Source organism: Saccopteryx leptura, chromosome 7 (assembly GCF_036850995.1).
Source record: "Saccopteryx leptura isolate mSacLep1 chromosome 7, mSacLep1_pri_phased_curated, whole genome shotgun sequence".
Classification (NCBI taxonomy): Eukaryota; Metazoa; Chordata; class Mammalia; order Chiroptera; family Emballonuridae; genus Saccopteryx; species Saccopteryx leptura.
In genome coordinates, this window is record NC_089509.1 from 36576039 (window position 1) to 36599843 (window position 23805).

The window sequence follows — 23805 nt, forward strand, 5'->3', positions numbered from 1 at the left end:
GATCTCACTTATATGTAGAATCTAATGAACACAATAAACTGATGAACAAAATTGAAACAGAGGCAAGGTCACAAGGAACAGAAGAACAGCTGTCAGAAGGGAGGGGGAAGAGGGAACTGGATCAAAGAAAGTGAAGAGATTAGCCAGAAAACATATATACATCACACACTGATCTGGACAACAAGGTGGTAAGAGCCAGAGGGGGAAGGGAGATGCGGTGTGTGGAAGTGGACGAAAGGGGAGAAAGTGAGGATGAGAGAAGACTTTGCTTGGGTCAGAATGAGTGTGAAGACGGTGTTATATTGAGTTGTACACTTGAAACCTGTATGGTTTTGCGAACCAATGTTATCCTAATAAATTCAAATTTTTAAAAAATGTATACATATATGTATTTGACAAAAAATTAAAAAATAAATATATTTGACAAAAAAAATAACCATATGATGTTTTGTGAGGATTAAATGAGCTATTGTGCATAAAAATGTTTTCTGAACAGTAAATGCAAAATAGAGCAATATTGCTAATGTAAATATTGTCTTCTGGTTTTGTGCTCCAATTAGAAGAGTTGATTATCTGGGGTAATTTGAGATAGGAGAAAATAACTAGATAATTTAAATAAAAGTTACAATCTCATTGAGTCATCAAAGCAATTGCATTGAACCACACTGAGCGTGTACTGTGTAATGCCCCCTGGTCCCTGGAATGGTGCGATGAATGCTAGGGAGGGTTTCTGGGCTCCCAAGACTCGCTTGGTTGCTAGTCTAGGATTAGTTAGTACAGGTAACAATGGGTCAGTCAAATAATAAGTCCAAGATTCATTCATATTCTCTCTCTCTTTCTCTCTCAAATATTTTTGTCTTATTATTTTATAAACTTTACATAAAGGGACAGGTAATTGTTTAGTGGCATTTTTTTTATCTAGTCTCCATCATTATTACCCTGAAGTTACCTCAAGCAGTAGAGCAATTTTCCCTTGCTCTTCATAGGGCTCTTTCTGTGGCCACTAACATCTGCTCTCCTCCTAGGGATAATGTGACCAGATGGCCCAGGTTTCTTAATACTCTACTTCAAATATCTCACCCAGTTCTATTCATGTGTCCCAGCCAGTGTCTCTTTTCCTCCATACCCTCTTGCATTTAAATTTATAGTTGATGGTTTTATTTCCCCAGGACTTTTCATTATGGCTAATTTACATCTGGAATTTACCTTGCTAATGATCCCCTCTGTCCTTTCATCCTGCACACCCCTGCACATTTATGATTATTCTTATAAAAGTGCCACATTCATTATGTCATTCCACACCTGAAGCACCTGCAGATGACATCTAAGATTATCTACGACCTAAACTCCAAATCACAAGACCTACACTTCCCATGTTCCCAATCTCAAATTGTTTCCACAAAAGGTTGGCTAAGCTTGTTTTTTTAATTTTATTATTCATTACACCCCTTCTTTGTATCCAATTAAATTAGTCAGCTATCCCTATAGTCTTATCGACAAAGTGAGTACCTGCTCATTCTCATTATTTCCCTTTCCTGAGAGGCTTCCCCTTTCCGTTCTATTATTTCTGTCATCTAGTTGTACAAGTGAACTTCCAACAAACACATAGCGCTTTTTAAATGGAATGATGATATTCAAAATATGAGCTGATTAGTATGGACACTGAATCATCAGAAAAGCCTCTAGTCAGAGTACTGGAGTGTTGTCCCAGACAATCCATTCTGGGCCAGACATTAATCCTACTATTACTGGATCCTAGGAGAGTGGTTGGAGGGTAGGGGACAATGTTGGGAATTCCTGGTAGACACAGCCAGGGCAGCGGAGGAAGGGAGTAGTTATAGGGGAAGACTGCAGCCAATTGGCAATAAGTATTTCATTATTTAACATTGGATATGAGCACCCAGGACATACTGGCTGAACACCAGCATCAGGCTTTGCTGGTGCAGCCCAGGCTCAACTTATGACCCTTGTCCAACAGCCTCAGAAGCGGTGATCCTTCCCCCGCTAAATTATTTTAGCACATTGGCCATACTACTTACTGGACACATTTACAGCCTTGCATTGTTTTGTAGGGGGGAGGGAGGTTGTTGTTTTTTTGAGAACTGTCATGGAATTCATCCCACGAAGGTGGTAATCTTTTCTAAAACAAGTGTTGTACTGTATTTTATCTTTTCCTAAAAGTCAAATATAGAACTTTTCTTAGGCAGTCACTAATCCAATATTTATTAATGAATAAAATGCTATATATATTCATGAATAAAGTAATGAATATTGATTGATTGAATAATTGGGAACTATATACATCATAATGTAGTCATTTTAAATCACTTAGAGAGTAAGGGAATTGCATACATCTTTGAGATTCTGTTAAGAGCTAAGGATTCTCTTCCCAGAAATATACATAGCTACACAAAATTGTGCATATAATTTAGATATATCATTTATCCCTTAAGCCATTCATTGATTCATAGAGGAGTCAATAGAGCCTCAGTTAAAGACCATGGTTTAAATGGACTTTTATAGAACTAGAACACTAATCTAAAGAATTAACTTTAAAATACTTGCATCTTACAGGTACATTTATTTATTCATGTCACAAAGAAAACAGCATCTATATGGTAAGATTCCATGTTCCTATCTAGCAGAGCTTGCTTAAATTTCCAGGTAGACTGATGTTTATCTGATACACACTTCAAGTAAAGCTAGTTAGTGATGATCAGGAGCAGGCCTAGAACTCAAAGCTCTCAAAGCTTTACTTCCTTTATCAGCACTCTTGATTTTATAAACAATGAAACCCATCAACCCAGTTCCTACCCAAATCTCCAGGTAAGCTTAAGGATAGTAGCCCTTCGTGGGAGAACCAAACATTTTTTACAAGGCTTTGGAGCATTTTGATGAAGGATGAACGGTTTAGGACACACCAAAGCCCTACAGCCTACGACAGAAGTCCCCAAACTTTTTACACAGGGGGCCAGTTCACTGTCCCTCAGACCGTTGGAGGGACGGACTATAAAAAAACTATGAACAAATCCCTATGCACACTGCACATATCTTATTTTAAAGTAAAAAAACAAAACGGGAACAAATACAATATTTAAAATAAAGAACAAGTAAATTTAAATCAACAAACTGACCAGTATTTCAATGGGAACTATGGGCCTGCTTTGGCTAATGAGATGGTCAATGTGCTCCTCTCACTGACCACCAATGAAAGAGGTGCTCCTTCCGGAAGCGTGGCGGGGGCCAGATAAATGGCCTCAGGGGGCCGCATGCGGCCCGCGGGCTGTAATTTGGGGACCCCTGGCCTACGACTAAAGGTGAATTTTGATGTTACCTAAGGATTCTGGTGAGAGAGCTACTTTAGGAGAGCTCATCCTTTTTATCCTTTAGCTCATGGTCTCTAAGTGCTTGTCTCCTCGCCTCTGCCTGGAAGGCAGAAGAGCAGCAAGACCCATATGCTCGAGGTAGTGGTCCAGTCTCCTCCGGGAATGTTGTACTGCTGACTGTTGGTTTCAATTAAAGCCCACTCATTACTGCTTATTCTCATGGATGTCATATAACAAGTGCCAGTAACAATCTGGTGTGGGACCATCACTGACTGGTAGAACTATTTAACAAGTACTACATGCTTCAGTGTGAAAACTGTGATTCATGTCTAACTGGGAGGGGGGTGCATGTGGAAATGTAAGATCAACTTTGTCTCAGACAAGACTTTGTTCATCAGGGAAGCAACCTTCATGCGTAAATGAAACTGTAGACATGAGGTGTAAAATAGTGAGATCATCGTCACTAAAACTCTGTGTAAAACTGACTCCCACTGAGTTACGCACCATGACTCAAAGAGATGGGATTTCCATCAACTCCCAAAGGCAGTGAGCTAGCTTTCTTGTAATAAACTTTCTGGAAGAAAGAAGAAAACTTAATTACAAGGGAAGATCCCTGCTATGGTGGAAACATAAAAGTTGAGGAAAATGATACTTTCCCATATTTCATACCAATTGGCTTCACTTCAGGAAAAGTAAAAATCTTTTACATAACGTTAATTTTTGGATTGGTTTCTATTATCTGAAACTTCTTCGTGGAGTACACTACTATGACAAAGATATTAAAAATGGACATGAAGAAAACTCCGGAATAAGGAAAAAATAGTTCAATAAATGCTAATTAAAATTAGAGCTAAACTATGTTTTTCTGGCCTTAGACCAAAGTAATATTATTGGGAGACACAAAAAAAGTCACTGTTTTCCAAGAACTCTTTGGAGAAATTGCATCAGTTCTCTGAATACGTGGAAGAGACAGTGTGCAACCACAGAGACTGACTCAGCAGCAGCCCTATGTTTCATCTGCTGTGACAACTGTGATAACAAACGAACGTGTCTGAAAGGAAAAAACTCATGCTCCCTATGTCATTCTGTATAGTGTGGTGCCCTGTTCTCGATGTGGATAAATCCTATCGAAGATACCAGACAATAATACGAGATTCAGGGGAGTTCATGTGCTGCAAGAAAACAGCATTAGAAGGAGACTTTTCCCTGCTCTTTTCCAAAGCTAATTTACAACATGGTCTCAAAACCAAGCTACCAGAAGCAGGATTTGGGTGAGGAGGACTGGATGGTGGAGAAGAGGGGAAGCAAAGAATTACTTGGCTATCTTCTTCCATTTCTTGATTTGTGGCAACCCCTGTATGTGAGTGATAAAGACACAGCTTCCTTCCAACAATGTATCCTGGTTATTAGGCACAGAGCCTGAAATACTATCTAGCTCAATGTTTTAGGAGTCATGTCCACTCTCTAGACCAAATGGACATCTGGCCATTGTGAGAAGAGTGGCTACCATAGCAATGAAGGTGGTGCATGGTACACAGGAATAGCCTGTGAATATAAGGATAAGCAAAAGTAGGCTTACAGTTATGAGTACGTGAAATACAGAGTAGAAGAGTGGTAACTCGTATAGGCCCCAAAAGAAAGAAGAGGCCTTAATAGAACTATAGGTTACAGAAATATCATTTTTTTGTTGTAGTAAGATGAATGGATAAACAAAATGCAGAACTTATATACAATGGAATATTATTTTACTTGAAAGCATAAATAAATTTTGACACAAGCTACAATGTGAATGAGCCCTGTTTGCATGTGAATCTTTATCTAACATTGTAAAATGATGTAGATAAAATTAGTCACTTTTTTTACAGAGATTTAGTATTTTCAGATTGATGGGGGGGAAAAAGACAGATTTGTGTGTCTGGCATTGAACTTTCTTTTTTTATTTGGGAAGTGAACGCAAGTTATTTTCTATGAAAATTCAAGAAAAAAGAGGCTCAGAAAGTTGAAAGAATTTATTCATTCCAGGTAAAAGTAAAGAAAAGAAGAAAAGGAAAAGAGAGAAGAGGAAGGAAAAGTAAAAGAAGAAAAGATTCTTGACCTTGGCACTCTTAAGCAAATTTGCTCCCATAACATAAGTTTCCCCTGACACAGTTACAATACCCGAAGTTTTTGGACCCAAGATATAAATGCAAAGTTAAAATCGGACTTTCCAATTTCCCCAAATCCCCTTATGTTATAGTCACCTCAGTGGTGAAGAATTCAGAGTTAATCTAGTCCAACTGTCACCTAGATGCTTGAATCTTCTCTATACAATTGTTCCTTAAATTGGGCTGACATCTTATTTTTGATCTTTCACTCATTTTTCCCAGTTGGGCCCATAGAATAATTTCACATAAAAACTACTCTCAGAGAAAAAAGGAAAAGAAAAAGAAACACATTCTGATTTAAAAGTTAAGTCCTTCTCCCTTTTTTATTTTTTTGTATTTTTCTGAAGTTAGAAGCAAGGACGCAGTCAGACACACTCCGGCATGCGCGCAACCGAGATCCACCCGGTATGCCCACTAGAAGGTGATGCTCTGCCCATCTGGGTATTGCTTTTTTGTGGCCGGAGCCATTCTAGAGCCTGAGGCGGAGGCCATGCTGCTGTCTTCAGCGCCTGGACCAACTTTGCTCCAATGGAGCCTTGACTGCAGGAGAGGAAGAGAGAGATAGAGAGGAAGGAGAGGGGGAAGGGTAGAGAAGCAGATGGGTGCTTATCCTGTGTGCCCTGGCCGGAAATCGAACCCAGGACATCCACATGCCGGGGCTGATGCTCTACCACTGAGCCAAACAGCCAGAGCCAGTTCTTCTCAATTATTAATTATATCTTTAAGAAAATATTTAAATCCAACTGCAAAACATTAAGTCTATTTTTTTTAATTTTATATTTATTCATTTTAGAGAGGAGAGGGAGAGAGAGAGAGAGAGAGAGGAGAGACAGAGAAAGAGAAGGGGGGAGGAGCTGGAAGCATCAACTCCCAAATGTGCCTTGACCAGGCAAGCCCAGGATTTCGAACCGGCAAACCTCAGCATTTCCAGGTCAACGCTTTATCCACTGCGCCACCACAGGTCAGGCCATTAAGTCTATTTTTATCCCCTCTCAAATACGTATGTCCGTATATGTGTATGTGTATATATATTGTACAGGAGTAACAAAATTTCCTTCACCTTCAAGATTCTTCTGGTTGTTCTAATAATCAAATAGACATGAGACAGTTTAGCAAGAAAATACAGTGGTACCTCGAGATACGAACAGACCAACATACAATTTTTTTTAATTTATTTATTAAATTTAATGCAGTGACATTGATGAATCAGGGTACATATGTTGAGAGAAAACATCTCTAGATTATTTTGACATTTGATTGTGCTGTATACCCCTCCCCCAAAGTTAAATTGTCTTCTGTCACCTTCTATCTGGTTTTCTTTGTGCCCCTCCCCTCCCCCAACCCCTCTCTCCTTCTTCACCCCATCCCCCCTCCCCCCACCCCTGTTGCCATCACATTCTTGTTCATGTCTCTGAGTCTCATTTTTATGTCCCTTCTATGTATGGATTCATGTAGTTCTTAGTTTTTTTTCTGATTTACTTATTTCACTCCGTATAATGTTGTCAAGGTCCATCCATGTTATTGTAAAGGATCCGATGTCATCATTTCTTATGGCTGAGTAGTATTCCATAGTATATATGTACCAAAGCTTTTTAATCCACTGGTCCTCTGACAGACACTTCGGTTGTTTCCAGATCTTCGCTATTGTGAACAGTGCTGCCACAAACATGAGGGTGCATTTCTCCTTTTCGAGCCATTCTATGGTGTCCTTGGGGTATATTCCTAAAAGTGGGATAGCTGGGTCAAAAGGCAGTTCGATTTTCAGTTTTTTGAAGAATCTCCATACTGTTTTCCACAGAGGCTGCACCAGTCTGCATTCCCACCAGCAGTGCAGGAGGGTTCCCTTTTCTCCACATCCTCGCCAGCACTTATTCTGTGTTGTTTTGTTGATGAGCGCCATTCTGACTGGTGTGAGGTGATATCTCATTGTGGTTTTAATTTGCATTTCTCTAATGATTAGTGATGTTGAGCATTTTTTCATATGCCTGTTGGCCATCTGTATGTCCTCTGTGGAGAAGTGTCTATTCATCTCTTTTGCCCATTTTTGGATTGGATTGTTTGTCTTCCTGGTGTTGAGATTTACGAGTTCTTTATAAATTTTGGTTATTAACCCCTTATCAGACGTATTGTCAAATATGTTCTCCCATTGTGTAGTTTGTCTTTTTATTCTGTTCTTGTTGTCTTTAGCTGTGCAAAAGCTTTTTAGTTTGATATAGTCCCATTTGTTTATCCTGTCTTTTATTTCACTTCCCCATGGAGATAAATCATCAAATATATTGCTCCAAGAGATGTCGGAGAGCTTACTGCCTATGTTTTCTTCTAAGATGCTTATGGTTTCACGGCCTACATTTAAGTCTTTTATCCATTTTGAGTTTATTTTTGTGAGTGGTGTAAGCTGGTGATCCAGTTTCATTTTTTTGCAGGTAGCTGTCCAATTTTCCCAACACCATTTGTTAAAGAGGCTGTCTTTACTCCATTGTATTTCCTTGCCTCCTTTGTCAAATATCAGTTGTCCATAGAACTGTGGGTTTATTTCTGGGTTCTCTGTTCTGTTCCATTGATCTATATGCCTGTTCTTATGCCAGTACCAGGCTGTTTTGAGTACAATGGCCTTGTAGTATAACTTGATATCAGGGAGTGTGATACCTCCCACTTTATTCTTCTTTTTTAAGATTGCTGAGGCTATTCATGTTCTCTTTTGGTTCCATATAAATTTTTGGAATATGTGTTCTATATCTTTGAAGTATGTCATTGGTATTTTAATTGGTATTGCATTGAACTTATAGATTGCTTTGGGTAATATAGACATTTTAATGATGTTTATTCTTCCTAACCATGAGCACGGTATATGCTTCTACTTGTTTGTATCTTCCTTGATTTCTTTTATCAATGCTTTGTAATTTTCCGAGTACAAGTCTTTAGTCTCCTTGGTTAAGTTTATTCCTAGGTACTTTATCTTTTTGGTTGTAATTGTGAAGGGGATTGTTTCCTTAATTTCTCTTTCTGACTGTTCATTGTTGGTGTATAAAAATGCCTCTGATTTCTGAGTATTGATTTTATATCCTGCCACTTTGCTGAATTCATTTATCAGGTCCAGTAGCTTTTTGACTGAGACTTTAGGGTTTTCTATATACAATATCATATCATCTGCAAATAATGATAGTTTTACTTCTTCTTTTCCCACTTGAATTCCTTTTATTTCTTCTTCTTGTCTGATAGCTGTGCCTAGGACTTCCAGGACCATGTTAAATAAGAGTGGTGAAAGGGGGCACCCCTGCCTTGTTCCTGATCTTAAAGGTATTGCTTTTAATTTTTGCCCATTGAGTATGATGTTGGCTGTGGGTTTCTCATAGATGGCTTTTATCATGTTGAGGTATGTTCCCTGTATTCCCACTTTGCTGAGAGATTTGATCATGAATGGGTGCTGGATTTTATCAAATGCTTTTTCTGCATCTATTGAAATTATCATATGGTTTTTCTCCTTCTTTTTGTTTATGTGATGAATCACATTGATTGATTTACGAATATTGTACCATCCTTGCCTCCCCAGAATAAATCCCACTTGATCATGGTGTATGATTTTTTCCATATATTGTTGGATCTGGTTTGCTAATATTTTGTTGAAGATTTTAGCATCTATATTCATCAGAGATATTGGCCTATAATTTTCTTTTTTTGTGTTGTCTTTGCCTGGTTTTGGAATCAGAATTATGCTCGCCTCATAAAAGGAGCTTGGAAGTCTTCCTTCCTCTTGAACTTTTTGAAATAGTTTGAGAAGGATAGGAGTTAGTTCTTCTTTGAATATTTGGTAGAATTCTGTTGTGAAGCCATCGGGCCCTGGACTTTTCTTTGTTGGGAGTTTTTTGATAACTGTTTCAATCTCATTTAATGAAATCGGTCTGTTTAGGTTTTCTGATTCTTCCAGATTGATTTTTGGAAGATTGTATGTTTCAAGGAATTTATCCATTTCATCTAGGTTGTCTAGTTTTTTGGCATACAGTTCTTCATAGTATTTTCTTATAATATTTTGTATTTCTGTTATGTCAGTTGTTATTTCTCCTCTCTCATTTCTAATTTTATTTATTTGAGTCCTCTCTCTCTTTTTCTTGGTTAGTCTACTTAAAGGTTCATCAATCTTGTTTACCTTTTCAAAGAACCAGCTCCTAGTTTCATTGATCTTCTGTATTGTTTCTTTAGCCTCTATGTCATTTATTTCTAATCTGATCTTTATTATTTCCTTCCTCCTACTACATTTGGGCTTTACTTGCTGTTCTTTTTCTAATTCTTTTAGATGCAGGGTTAAGTTGTTTATTTGAGCTTTTTCTAGCTTCTGAAAGTGTGCCTGTAGTGCTATGAACTTCCCTCTCAGCACTGCTTTCGCTGTGTCCCATAAATTTTGAGTTGTTGTCATTCGTTTCTAGGAATTTTTGTATTTCTTCTTTGATCTCATTCTTAATCCATTCATTATTTAACAACCTGCTATTTAGTTTCCATGTGTTTGAGAATTTTTGAGCTTTTCTGTTGTGATTCATTTCTAGTTTCATGCCATTGTGATCGGAGAAAGTGCTTGATACGATTTCAGTCTTCTTAAATTTGTTGAGAGCACTTTTGTGCCCTAACATGTGGTCTATTCTAGAGAATGTACCATGAGCACTTGAAAAAAATGTATATTCTGCTGCTTTAGGGTGAAAGGTTCTGAAGATATCTATTAAATCGAGTTGATCTAGTGTTTCCAATAAGTCTGCTGTTTCTTTGTTAATTTTCTTTCTTGAGGATCTATCTAGTGATGTTAGTAGGGTATTGAAATCCCCTACTATTATAGTATTGCTGTTGATCTCGCCCTTTAAATCCATCAAAGTCTGCTTTATATATTTAGGTGCTCCTATATTAGGTGCATAGATATTTATAATAGTTATATCTTCCTGTTGGATTACTCCCTTTATCATTATGTAGTGGCCTTCTTTATCTCTTACTATATCCTTTGTTTTAAAGTCCAATTTGTCTGATATAAGTATTGCTACCCCAGCTTTTTTTTCATTTCCGTTTGCATGAAACGTTTTTTTCCATCCTTTTACCTTCAATCTATGTATGTCTTTTGTTCTAAGGTGTGTCTCTTGTAGACAACATATGTATGGGTTCTGTTTTCTTATCCACGCAGCTACCCTATGTCTTTTGATTGGATCATTTAATCCATTTACATTTAAGGTTATTATTGATATGTAGTTGTTTATTGCCATTTTCTTCTTTAAAGCTGTATTCCTTTTTTTTTTTTTTTTTTTGCTGTATTCTTTTCCCACTTTGATCTGTTTACACCAGGCCCCTTAATATTTCCTGCAGCATTGGTTTGGTTGTAATGAATTCCTTGAGTTGTTTTTTGTCTGGGAAGCTTTTTATTTCTCCTTCGATTTTAAACGATAGCCTTGCTGGATAAAGTAGTCTTGGTTGTAGGTTCTTGTTCTGCATTACTTTGAATATTTCTTGCCATTCCTTTCTGACCTCAAGTGTTTCTGTTGAGAAGTCAGATGTCATCCTTTGTAGGTGATAACTTTTTTTTCTCTTGCAGCTTTTAATATTTTCTCTTTATCGCTTAGCTTTGGTATTTTAATTATGATGTGTCTTCGTGTAGGTTTCTTTGGGTTTCTCTTTAATGGAGTCCTCTGTGCTTCTTGGATTTGTGAGAGTTTCTCTTGCATTAATTTAGGGAAGTTTTCAGCTATGATATGATTTAACAAAGTCTCTATCCCTTGTTCTTTTTCTTCTTCTTCAGGAACCCCTATGATGCGGATGTTATTTCTCTTCATGTTGTCACAGAGCTCTCTAAGAGTTTCCTCTGACTTTTTGAGTCTTTTTTCTCTTTTCTTCTCTGCTTTCATGCCTTTATTCCAGTTGTCCTCTAACTCGCTGATTCGATCCTCTGCTCTATCTATCCTGTTTTTAATTCCTTCCATTGTGGTCTTTATTTCTGATATTGTATTTGTGGTCTCCAACTGATTCTTTTTTATACTTGCTATTTCTTTATTTAGGTTTTCAAACTGCCCCTCCATTGTTCTTCTAAGATCTCTAAGCATCCTTACAATCATTATTTTGAACTCCGCATCTGGAAGTTTGATTATTTCCATATCACTCAGTTCATCTCTCGAAGGTGTCTCTTGTGGTTTCATTTGGATTGCACTCCTTTGTCTTCTCATCCTCTTTTTTTTTGTTTTATTTGTAGAGTTGGTTGAGTCTAGGCTTGGTGTTGTCTGCTTCCAGTTTTCAGTTGTGTTATTTCTAGGTCTTCTTGGGTTGGTATCAGCTGTTATCTGTCCCAACATACAATTTTTTAAGATATGCACTGCTATTCGGTCCGTATTTTTGTTCGAGATCTGAGAGAAATTCCGAAATATGAGTCATGATTCAGGAAGCTGCCACTAGTTGGCACGTTGGCGCATGGGTCCAGTATCAGCAGTTTGATATATAAGTTGACTGACTTACGAGCTCGATTACAGAACAAATTAAATTCATATCTCAAGGTACCACTGTATGACCAAATGTAATACAGTGGTACCTTCACAAACAAGCACTTTAAATCATGAGCAATTTGAGAGATAAGCAGTCACTCATGGGATTTTTTGCTTTAAGTCACGAGTGGATATTTGAATTAGGAGTTTTGCCACCCTTCACTAGGTGGCCTGCTGAACGTTCTGCAAGGGAGGCAGAAACAAACTTCCATGGAAAGGTTTTTGTTGAAATGGCCTCTAAGTGAAAGTAAGGAAAGTGTGGCAAAAAAGCCAAAAGTCAGTGAAGAACATGATGATTACTGGGCAAATGAGTTTGTAAAATTTGTATTTTCTGACTTTCTCACTTTTATTGTTAAAAATGGTAATGGAGAATATACATTCTTTTCAAGTGCCATGGTGCATTCTCTAGAATAGACCACATGTTAGGACACACAATGAGTCTCAATAAATTTAAGAAGATTAAAATCATATCAAGCATCTTCTCAGATCACAGTGGCAAGAAACTAAAAATCAACTACAATAGGAAAACTAAAAAACACTCAAACAGTTGGAAACTAAATAACATGTTATTAAATAACAAATGGGTTAACAATGAGATCAAAGAAGAATTCAAAATTTTTCTTGAAACAAATGAAAACAAACATAAAACAACTCAAAATTTATGGTACACAGCAAAAGCAGTCCTGAGAGGGAAGTTCATAGCACTACAGGCATACCATTAGAAGCTAAAAAAAAAAAAGCTCAAATAAACAATTTAACCCTGCATCTAAAAGTACTAGAAAAAGAACAGCAAGTGAAACCCAGAGAAGTAGAAGGAGGGAAATAATAATAAATAGAAGCTAAAAAAATTACAGAGGATCAGTGAAACCAAGAGCTGGTTCTTTGAAAAGGTAAACAAGGTAGATGAACCTTAACTAGACTCACCAAGAAAAAAAGAGAGAAGACTCAAATAAATAAAATTAGAAATGAGAGAGGAGAAGTAACAATGGACACAGCAGAAATACAAAGGATTGTAAGAAAATACTATGAAGAACTATATGCCATAAAATTAGACAACCTAGGCAAAATAGACAAATTCCTTGAAACATATAATTTTTCAAAAATCAATATAGAAGAATCAGAAAACCTAAACAGACCAATTTCATTAAATGAGATTGAAACAGTTATCAAAAAACTCCCCAAAAAAGTCCTGAGCAAGATGGCTTCACTGGCGAATTTTACCAAATATTCAAAGAACTAACTCCTATCCTTCTCAAGCTATTTTTAAAACTTCAAGAGGAGAGAAGACTTCCAAACTACTTTTATGAGGCAAGCATAATACTGATTCCAAAACCAGGCAAAGACACTACAAAGAAAGAAAACTATAGAAAAATATCCCTGATGAACTTAGATGCTAAAATTCTCAATAAAATATTAGCAAACCAGACCCAGCAATACTTGAAAAAAAAATCATACATCATCATCAGGTGGGATTTATTCTGGGGAGGCAAGGCTGGTACAATATTTGCAAATCAATCAATGTGATTCATTACATAAACAGAAAAATAGGATAAAAATCACATAATAATATAAATAGATGCAGAAAGAGCATTTGATAAAATCCAGCACTCATTTATGATCAAAACTCTCAGCAAAGTGGGGATACAGGGAACATACCTCAACACGATAAAGGCCATCTATGACAAACCCAAAGCCAACACCATAATCAATGGGCATAAATGAAAAGAAATCCCCTTAAGATCAGTAACAAGGTAGAGATGCCCCCTTTCACCACTCTTATTCAACATAGTTCTGGAAGTCCCAGCTACAGCAATCAGACAAGAAGAAGAAATAAAAGGCATCCAAATTGGAAAAGAAGAAATAAAACTATCATTATTTGCTGATGATATGATACTGTACATTAAAAAAACCCTAAAGTCTCAGTCAAAAAACTACTGAAACTGATAAATGAATTCAGCAAGGTGGCAGAATATAAAATCAATATTCAGAAATCAGTAACATTTTTATACACCAACAATAAACTGTCTGAAAGAGAAATTAAGAAAACAATCCCCTTCAACTATTGCAACAACAACAAAAAAATAAGTACCTAGGAGGAAATTTAACCAAAGAGGTTAATGACTTGTTCTCAGAAAATTATAAAACATTGATAAAGGAAATCAAGAAAGATACAAACAAGTAGAAGCATATACCGTGTACATGGATAGAAAGAATAAACATCATTAAAATGTCTATATTACCCAAAGGAATTTATAAATTCAATGCAATTCCTATTAAAATACCAATGACATACTTCAAAGATATAGAAACTTATATGGAACTAAAAAAGAACACGAATAACCTCAACATTCCTGAAAAAGAGTAAAGTAGGGGGTATCATAATTCCTGATATCAAGTTTTACTAAAAGGCCATCGTACTCAAAACAGCTTGGTACTGGCATAAGAACAGGCAAATAGATCAATGGAACGGAACAGAGAACCCAGAAATAAACCCATACCTATGGACAATTGATATTTGACAAAGAAGGTAAGAGCATACATTGGAGTAAAGACAGTCTCTTCAACAAATGGTGTTGGGAAAATTGGACAGGTACTTGCAAAAAAGTGAAACTAGATCACCAATTTACACCATTCACAAAAATCAACTCAAAATGGATAAAAGACCTAAATGTAAGTCATGAAACCATAAATATCTTGGAAGAAAACATAGGCAGTAAACTCTCTGATATCTCTCGTAGCAATATTTTTGCTGATTTATCTCCACAGGCAAGTGAAATAAAGGACTGGATGAACAAATGGGCCTATATAAAACTAAAAAGCTTTGCACAGCTAAATACACCATTAACAAAATAAAAAGACAGCCCACACAATGAGAGAACATATTCACCAATATGTCTGATAAGGCGTTAATAATCAAAATTTAAAAAGAACTTGTAAACCTCAACATCAGGAAGATAAATAATCCAATCAAAAATGGGCAAAAGAAATGAATAGACACTTCTCCACAGAGGACATACAGATGGCCAATAGGCATATGAAAAAATGTTCAACATCACTAATCATTAGAGAAATGCAAATTAAAACCACAATGAGATATCACCTCACACCTATCAGAATGGCACTCATTAACAAAACAACACAAAGTAAGTGCTGGCGAGGATGTGGAGAAAAGGGAACCCTCCTGCATTGCTGGTGGGAATGCAGACTGGTGCAGCCACTGTAAAAACAATATGGAGATTCCTCAAAAAATTAAAAATGGACTGCCTTTTGACTCAGCTATCCCACTTTTAGGAATATGTCCTATGAATACCAAATCACTGATTCAAAAGAAGAAATGTATCCCTATGTTTATGGCAGCATTGTTTACAATAGCCAAGATCTGGAAATAGCCCAAGTGTCCTTCAGTGGATGAGTGATTAAAAAGCAGTGGCACATATACACAATGGAATACACAGCTGTCAGGAAGAAGGAAATCTTACCTTTTGTGACAACATGGATAGACCTGGAAACTATCATGCTAGGTGAAATAAGCCAGCAGAGAAAGAAAAATATCATATGACCTCACTCATTTGAGGAATCCAATGAACAATGTGAACTGAGGAGTGGAACAGAGGCAGAGGCAGGATCAAAGGGACCAGAGGGAAAGCAGTCAGAGGGAAAGTGGAAAAGAAGATGGAATCAGAGAAGGGAAAGAGATTAGTGAAATTATATACACATAACACAGCATTATAGAGAACAGGACAGCAAATCCTGGAGGGAAGTGGAGAAGGCATTGGGGGGAGGGGGCAAAAGGGAGGCTGAGGGGAACACAGGGGTGGGGGGATATATATTCGGTGGGACACTTGAATCTATGTAAACACAATAAATTAAAATCATAAATAAAATTTAAAAATGGTGCTGGGCAGCTGTCTGTGAAGTTGCTAATAATTACCTTCCTGCTTGGGAAAGGCCATTGTTATGCTAATGTTGCTGGAGGAGGGGTTTTCCAGCCAAAAAGTTTTCAAAAAAGCAGAGAAGGAGAAGGGAATAAGAAGGAAGTCATACAATGATGATTAAGCAAAGTATAAAATAGCAATTAAGTTTAGTGATAAAGTTACATATCATATGTAGTGTGTAAGTTAAATTTTGCATTAAATGTAGCTTTAAGTGTGTAGAGAGTAAGTTATGTTAAGCGATTGCGCAGGAAATGAAAACTTACTCCGCCAATCTCCTCCCCCTCCGCCAGCATTTTCACCTGAACTCGAAGGTAAATACACTTCATAAACCAGTTTATTTCTTTACATTCTCTCTTATTATGTATATATGTGTGTGTTTGTTATTTATAAAGTACATTTTCTTATTTAAAAGCATATAAAACAAAAAAATTGTGTGGTGATTGGGGGCCGGATCGGTTTAATTGCATTCCCATTAATTTAAATGGGGAAATTCGATTTGACACACGAGCAAATTGAGTCACGAGCTCGGCTATGAAAAGAATTAAACTTGTGTGTCAAGGTACCACTGTACATACATATGTATGGGAACCCACATGCATGAGAAAGGCAGAGATAGAAAGAGAAATGAAGGTAATAAGACATCCTGGCCCAGGGATGAGGTAAGGTGCCTTGGGGGCTTCAAAGGGTCATTTCAGGACGATCAGAAAGTTTGCCCTGCCCTGTAGATAGATCTAAAAAGGTTATCTCTGGCAATAGCATATTGTAGCTAAAGTCCCTGAATCAAAATTTTTTTCTTTTAATTCTTCATTTATTGCCTGACCTGTGGTGGCACAGTGGATAAAGCGTCGACCTGGAAATGCTGAGGTCGCCGGTTCGAAACCCTGGGTTTGCCTGGTCAAGGCACATATGGGAGTTGATGCTTCCAGCTCCTCCCCACCTTCTCTTTCTCTCTCTCTCTCTCCTTTCTCTCTCCCTCTCTCCCTCTCTCCCTTTCTCCTCTCTAAAAAATGAATTAAAAAAAAAAATTCTTCATTTATTGATTGATTTTAGATAAAGAGAGAGAGAGACAGAAACATCAATCTGTTCCTATATGTACCTGACCGAGATCAAACCCTCAACTTTCGCTATATCTAGAATAAGCTCTAACCAAATTCTTCTAGGGAATTGGGAAGGGTAGGGTGGAAGCTTTTCTTGAGCCTGCGGCATAGCTGCCTTTGCTCAAAGTAATCTGCAAACCACAGAGCATATCTTGGGGTGACTCATTATGGGCCCCCATAATATACATAGATAAAATGTCTCTGTATAAATATGTTTCTTTGAAAGTAAAGTCATGAGTTTTGCTTGTTTTTTACCTTTGTTTATTTGTATTTTCTAATTTTTATTCAATTAAAGTTTACTATTTTTTCAATAAATAAATGAATTAAATAATATCTTTGATACATGCTCATTTTATATTTTTGAAAGTCTGTAAAAATTATTTTTTAATACCAGTCACCTTTCTCTAGTACATCATTAGTCTGGAACCTCGTGCTCCCTCTGCCTCTTCAAGTTGCGTGCGGACCACACCCATTTTGCTGTTATTTTCTGGGCTTCTTGGGCATAAGATTTCAATAGTATGCTATTCCTTCTGCTTGAGTATCAAGTAAATGTGTGATAAGTCTCACTTCCACTTACTTCTCTTTTCCTTAATTCTGTATACCACCACCACTCAGTGTTATATAAAAGCTTTTTAGACTTTACTGAAGGATTTGGAGATAGCAGATATCTGTCATTTGTGACTAATCACAATCTTTTAAATACCTTCTTCATATTTTGATAGTTAGCCACAGTAGAATTTTTTTCATCTTAATAAAGAATTCAAACACATAATTCCCAGCTTTCTCGCTGCTGGGTGCAGATATGTGAAATAAATTACATACCAATCAGAAGCATCACATGAGACTGACACAGAAATTAGTACTTGGTAAATGAGGCCAGACACAGAGCATCTATTTTTCTGGCGCAAAACTAAGCAGAGGCAGTGTTGTGTCGGTGCTGGCTCCTGTGACCAGTGTCTCAATCATGACAAGATGTAGCAATGGCCTATTTTACTTAATTATGCTGAACAAAAGACAAGACAGTAGCTACAAAAGAATACACACGATGCAATTCTATTTATATAATATCCAAAAAGGCGAAGCACATCTGTGCTGACAGAAATCAGAACAGTGCTGAACTATGGATGTTGGGAGTATATTGCACAGAAAGGAGCAAAAGCAAGAGTTCTCAGGTACTAGAGGTGTTTTACATCTTGTTTTGTCAAAACTCGTGAAATGGAACATATAAATCTGCATTTTATGTAAATTACACCTGCTTAAAAAATAAAAATGAATCTTAAAAAAGTAATTCAGGCCTGACCAGGTGGTAGTGCAGTGGATACAGCATTAGACTAGGACACGGAAGACCCAGGTTCGAAACCCCAAGGTCGCTGGCTTGAGCACAGGCTCACCAGCGTGGGCGTGGGGTCACTGGCTCAAGCATAGGATCACAGACATGACCCCATGGACGCTAGCTTAAGCCCAAACATCACCAGCTTGAAGCCCAAGGTCACTGGCTTGAGCAACAGGTCACTTGCTCTACTGTAGCCCCCCCCCCCATCAAGGCATATATGAGAAAGCAATCAATGAACAACTAAGGTGCCGCAAGGAAGAACTGATGCTTCTCATCTCTCTCTCTTTTTGTCTGTCTGTCCCAATCTGTCCCTCTCTCTCCCTTTCTGTAGCTGTCAAAAGAAAAAAAAAAGTAATTCAGTCTTCCCCCACTTCACCTCTCCCTAGCAACCTCCATACTGTTGTCTGTGTCCATGAGTTTTTCTCTCTCTTTTTGGCTCAATTCCTTCACCACCACCCCAATTTAGTCCCCCACTCCAACAGTTGTTAGCCTGGTCTCCATCTAAGAGTCTGTCTTTATTTCATTTGTTAGTTCATTTTATTCATTGGATTCCACATATGAGTGAAATCATACAGTACTTACCTTTCTATGTCTGGTTTGTTTCAGTTAGCAGAATAATCTCCAGGTCCACCTATGCTGCTGCAAAAGGTAAGATTTCCTTTTTATGGCCAAGTAATATCCCATTGTAAAAATGTACTATGCTTTTTTTATCTACTCATCTACTGATAGACACTTGGGTTGCTTCCAAATCTTGACTATTATAAATAATGCCGCAGTGAACATAGGGGTGCATATTCTTTTGACTTAATGTTTCTGGTTTCTTTGGATAAATTCCCAGAAGTGGAATCACTGGAGTATGAGGCAGTTCCATTTTTAATTTTTTGAGGTAACTCCATACTGCTTTCCACAGTGGCTGAGGGTACAGGGAGGATACATTGCCCTGGATGGAGACTTGTCTGGGGATGGTGAACACACAATGCAATGTACAGATGATGTGTTGTAAAATTGTGCACCTGAAACCTGTATAATTTTTAAGCCAGTGTTACCCTAATCATTTTAATAAAAAGTAAAAAAAAAAAAAAAAAAAAGCAATACAGTGGAAGCTTCCTAAACTCTCCACTAAAAGGGACTCTGGTCCAGTAAAAGTGAAACACCCATGCAAGGATGTTCTTCATAACCATTAAGATGGTTTTTAAAAAAATGCTATATATGTTTTCTCATTTTGTATGTTAAATAGAGGGAGGGAAAGTAATAGTTAACACTGTATAAAATGAATGATCTTAATTTAAAATATGCAGAGAAAAAGGAATTTAAAAGTATGCCAAAGTATTCACAATAAAAAAAGTAATTCAGCCTGGTCAGTGGTGGCACAGAAGATAGAGCGTCAACCTGGAACAATGAGATCACTGGTCTAAGCGTGGGCTTGCCGGCTTGAGTGCAGAATCATCAACATGATCCCAAGGAGGGCCAGCTTGAACTCCAAAGGTTGAAACTCTGGCTTGAAGCCCAAGGTTGTTGGTTTAACCTAAGGTCACTGGCTTGAGCAAGGGGTTGCTGGCTGACTTGAGTCACCCTCCACATCCCTACATCTAACCCCACCCCTGTCAAGGCATATACAAGAAGCAATCAATGAACAACTAAAGTGAAGCAACTACAAGTTGATGCTTCTCACTCTCTCTCTTCCCTCCCCCCTCTTAAAAATAAAGTAATTCAGTCTTATTTCTTAAAAACAAAAGTTTTAATATCAGCATTCTGAACTCTTTTAGTCAATGTTAAATAAAACATATTACTTTAACATCATCTTCTTCCAATCCAAGAACCTAAACATGAGAGCAAACATTGAGAAAGATACTGAATTACCAGAGAAAAGCTATTTTTTCAAAAAATATAATCAGTTTGCATGATATCATGTCTGACCAAAATGTAGAAATGGAAGAAAAAGTTCCATTTTTCACTAATAACAAAAATAAACCTCAAATTAGTCAACTACCAAGTAGAAAATAATGCTATTTTTCTGCAATGTTTTTATATTTTTTAAAGAAAATTAAAATTACATAGTACACACAAGACCTTTTTAGAAAGAGTTCCAAAAAAGTAATGAGAATTTTTGTACTCTAAACCTTAAATAAATGATGTTTTGTTTTTAATGAAATATAAAAACACTCATAGGAAAAAATTATTCTTCCCTTTATTTTTTGTTTTTCACCCTTCGTGTTTATGACTGTTCTCATATCCTTGACTCCCTTAATGAAAAATATTGTTGATTATTGTGTAATATACTGATTTAGTGGCAGTAAACCAAGTAAATAAAAAAGCAATAAGAAAAGTCTGTACAAAATAGAAGTTAAAGTTAACTGCTCTCCCACATTACTTTCCAAGAATAAGGATGTGACAGCCCCACAGTGGTCAAGGATCTGGATTTTTTTCTCTAAGGTGCGTCTTTCATCCTCATGTCCATGTCTACGTTCCAAATAGCAGAATTGGTATGCATCAGTTCTTTATATTCCATTGGCCAAATATTAGTGGAGAATAATTAGCAGATGGTTCTACAATTATCTTTTGATGCCCTAGGAATATAGATGTTTCAGAAGCTTGATTATTTAGAAGCAATCACCCTATGTACTTATATCGAATGCACAAAGTTTAGTATGCCATTCAAATATGGCAAAGTAACACACCTATTTACCCTCATTGTCATTCCCCAATTGTCATTCTCACTGAAATTATTGTAAAGAACTTTTTAAAAGAAAACCTCAAAAATTCACAAGCACAGAGAAAACAGAGAGGAGATAATTGCAGCCAAGAGATGTCAACAAAACAGACTTATAATATAACTGAGTGGAGGAAGTTAAAATAAAATGTTTGCAGTAGGGTTGAGGGTGGAGACGCCAAGAAGCAAACTGATTAGCCTGCCAAACCATTGAAAGCCCAGAAATTAGAGCCGTAAGCTGTCTCTGAATATGGGAAGCAGACGAAACTGAAAACAGGAGACTGAAAACAGGAGGACTGGTTGATGGCTTGCATAAAATCAGTTCAACCACTAAATCTCCTCACCACTCCTGCACAACCAGACAACTACCCTCCCCCCTCTGTGAGGGCTTTGGGAAGGATGTCTCGCAGCAAATTTAAACAGATAGTCTAGTCAACTTGTTTGCCTATATTGAAAGTAGTTTTATAGTTCTATGGGAACTTTAGGTTATTATCTTCAGAGAAAAACAAAGACTTGTACAAGAATGGATATTTAACAATCCTATACTATCTGACTTAGCTAAAAAAAAGTATTTACATAGTCATATTCACTTAAATATCTGTTTATATTTCTGATATAACTATATTGGAAAATGGGGGCAGGGAAGTGTGGTGATGATAGGAAGGAGCTAAGAGAGCTAAATCCTTATCTTTCATAGTTAAAAAATAAATGGATAATAATGAAAAGTGAACACTTAATAAATAGCCATATAAGTATACTATAATAGAAATACAGAGGTAAATACCTAAAGAAACTACTGAAAGAATATAAAACGATTGACTCTGGAAGTTGGCAAAGGGAACAAATTAGATAAGAGAGATTAGACATGAAGTTGCTATATTTTCAATCTTATAAAATAGTCTGACTTTTAAAACTCTGATAAAAATAACAAATTAAGGTAAAAAAAATAATAAAGGGTGTTGAAATGAATGTTTTTTCCTAGAAGGAACTGTTCTGAACGTAAGTTGACTTGAAGATATTACCTTAATTGTTTCATTAATAGGTTTATCTGTTAAATATTGGACAAAATTTCTGCTCTCATTGTGCCCAATTTTTCTTTAATTAAAGTTTAATTTTGATTAAATTATAAATTCACATGCAGTTGTAAGAAATAATACAGATCCCATGTGGTCTTTGCCCAGTTTTCCTCAATTGTAACGTCTTGTAAAACTGTAGTTCAACATCACAATCAGGATACTGATATTGATAACAGTTCCTTCACCACAAAGATCCGTCATGTTGCCCTAATGTAGTCATGCCTACCTCCCTCTGCCTCCCCCAACTCCATCCCAGAGGCCTGGCGACCACTAATCTGTTCTCCACTTCTACAACTTTGTCACTATAGAATATTTTATAAATGAAATTATACAGTATTCACTCATCATAATTCCCTAGAGGTTCTTGAATCAAAAATTCATTCTTTCAACAGTTCAAATGTTATAGATGTTCACCGAAAATTTATGTGCTCTTATTGATAATTGTCACCCCATTAAATTTAATTTCTTTCTCTCTTTCTTTTCTTTTAGTGAGAGAGACAGAGAGCGACAGATAGGAGTAGACAGGAAGGGAGAGAGATGAGAAGCATCAACTCGTTGTTGCAGCACTTTAGTTGTTCATTGACTACTTTCTCATATGTGCCTTGACCAGGGGGTTCCAGCTGAGCTAGTGACCCCCTACTCAAGCCAGTGAGCTTGGGCCCAAGCCTGTGACCTTAGGTTTCAAACCAGTAACCTCTAGGCTCAAGCCAGCCACTATGAGGTCAAGTCTATGATTCCATGCTTAAGCTGGCGACCTTGCGCTCAAGCTGGTGATCTCGGGGTTTCAAACCTGGATCCTCAGCATCCCAGGTTGATGCTCTATCCACTGTGCTGCCCCTTGGTCAGGCAAATTTAATTTCTAAATAAAAAATAATAGCAATTCATTCTTTTTTAATCTTAGTGTTCCAAAGTACAAATATATCATTATCTATTTAACCATTCACTCTTTGAAGAACACCAGCGTTGTTCCCAATTTGGGGTTATTACAAATAAAGCTGCTATGAACATTTGTGTGCAGATTTTAAGTGACATGTTTTTCATTTCTCTAAGGTAAATGTTGAAGTGTACAATTTTGGGGTCAAACAGTAGTTGCACATTTACGTATCTTTTGTAAGAGTTTTATTAACCTACAATTTATTCATTTAAAGCATTCAATTCAGTTGTTTCTAGTATATTTATAGAGTTTGTGCAACCATCTCTACAATAAATTTTAAAGTATTTTCATCACCTCAAAAAGATACCCCATACCCTGATCTTTCACTCCCTTATTCTCCCAATCCTCCAATTCTAAACAACCACTAATCCAATTTCTCTAATGTCTGTACATATTTGATCACTCTGTACATTTCATGTAAATGTAATCATATAATACGTGTTTTTTTATGACTCGCTTCTTTCACTGAGCATAATGTTTTCAGGTTTCATTCATGTTCTAACATGTATCATACTTTATTTCTTTTTATGGCTGAATAATATACCATTATGTAGCATACCATATTTTCTTGATCCATTCATCAGTCAGTGAACATTTGGATTATTTTGTTATTATCAATAATGCTGCTATAAATATTCATGTACAAGTTTTTGTGTGGGCATATATATTTATTTCTCTTAAGCATATACCTGGGAGTGGAATTGTTGGGTCATCAGGTAATTCCACGTTTAATTGAGGAACTTCCAAACT

General features: G+C 36.8%; 1 pseudogene; it reads right to left on the bottom strand.

Annotated features, from left to right (window-relative positions):
• Positions 1-2706: 2706 nt before the first annotated feature.
• Positions 2707-2890, bottom strand: LOC136378908 (ATP synthase subunit ATP5MJ, mitochondrial pseudogene; annotated as a pseudogene).
• Positions 2891-23805: the final 20915 nt, after the last annotated feature.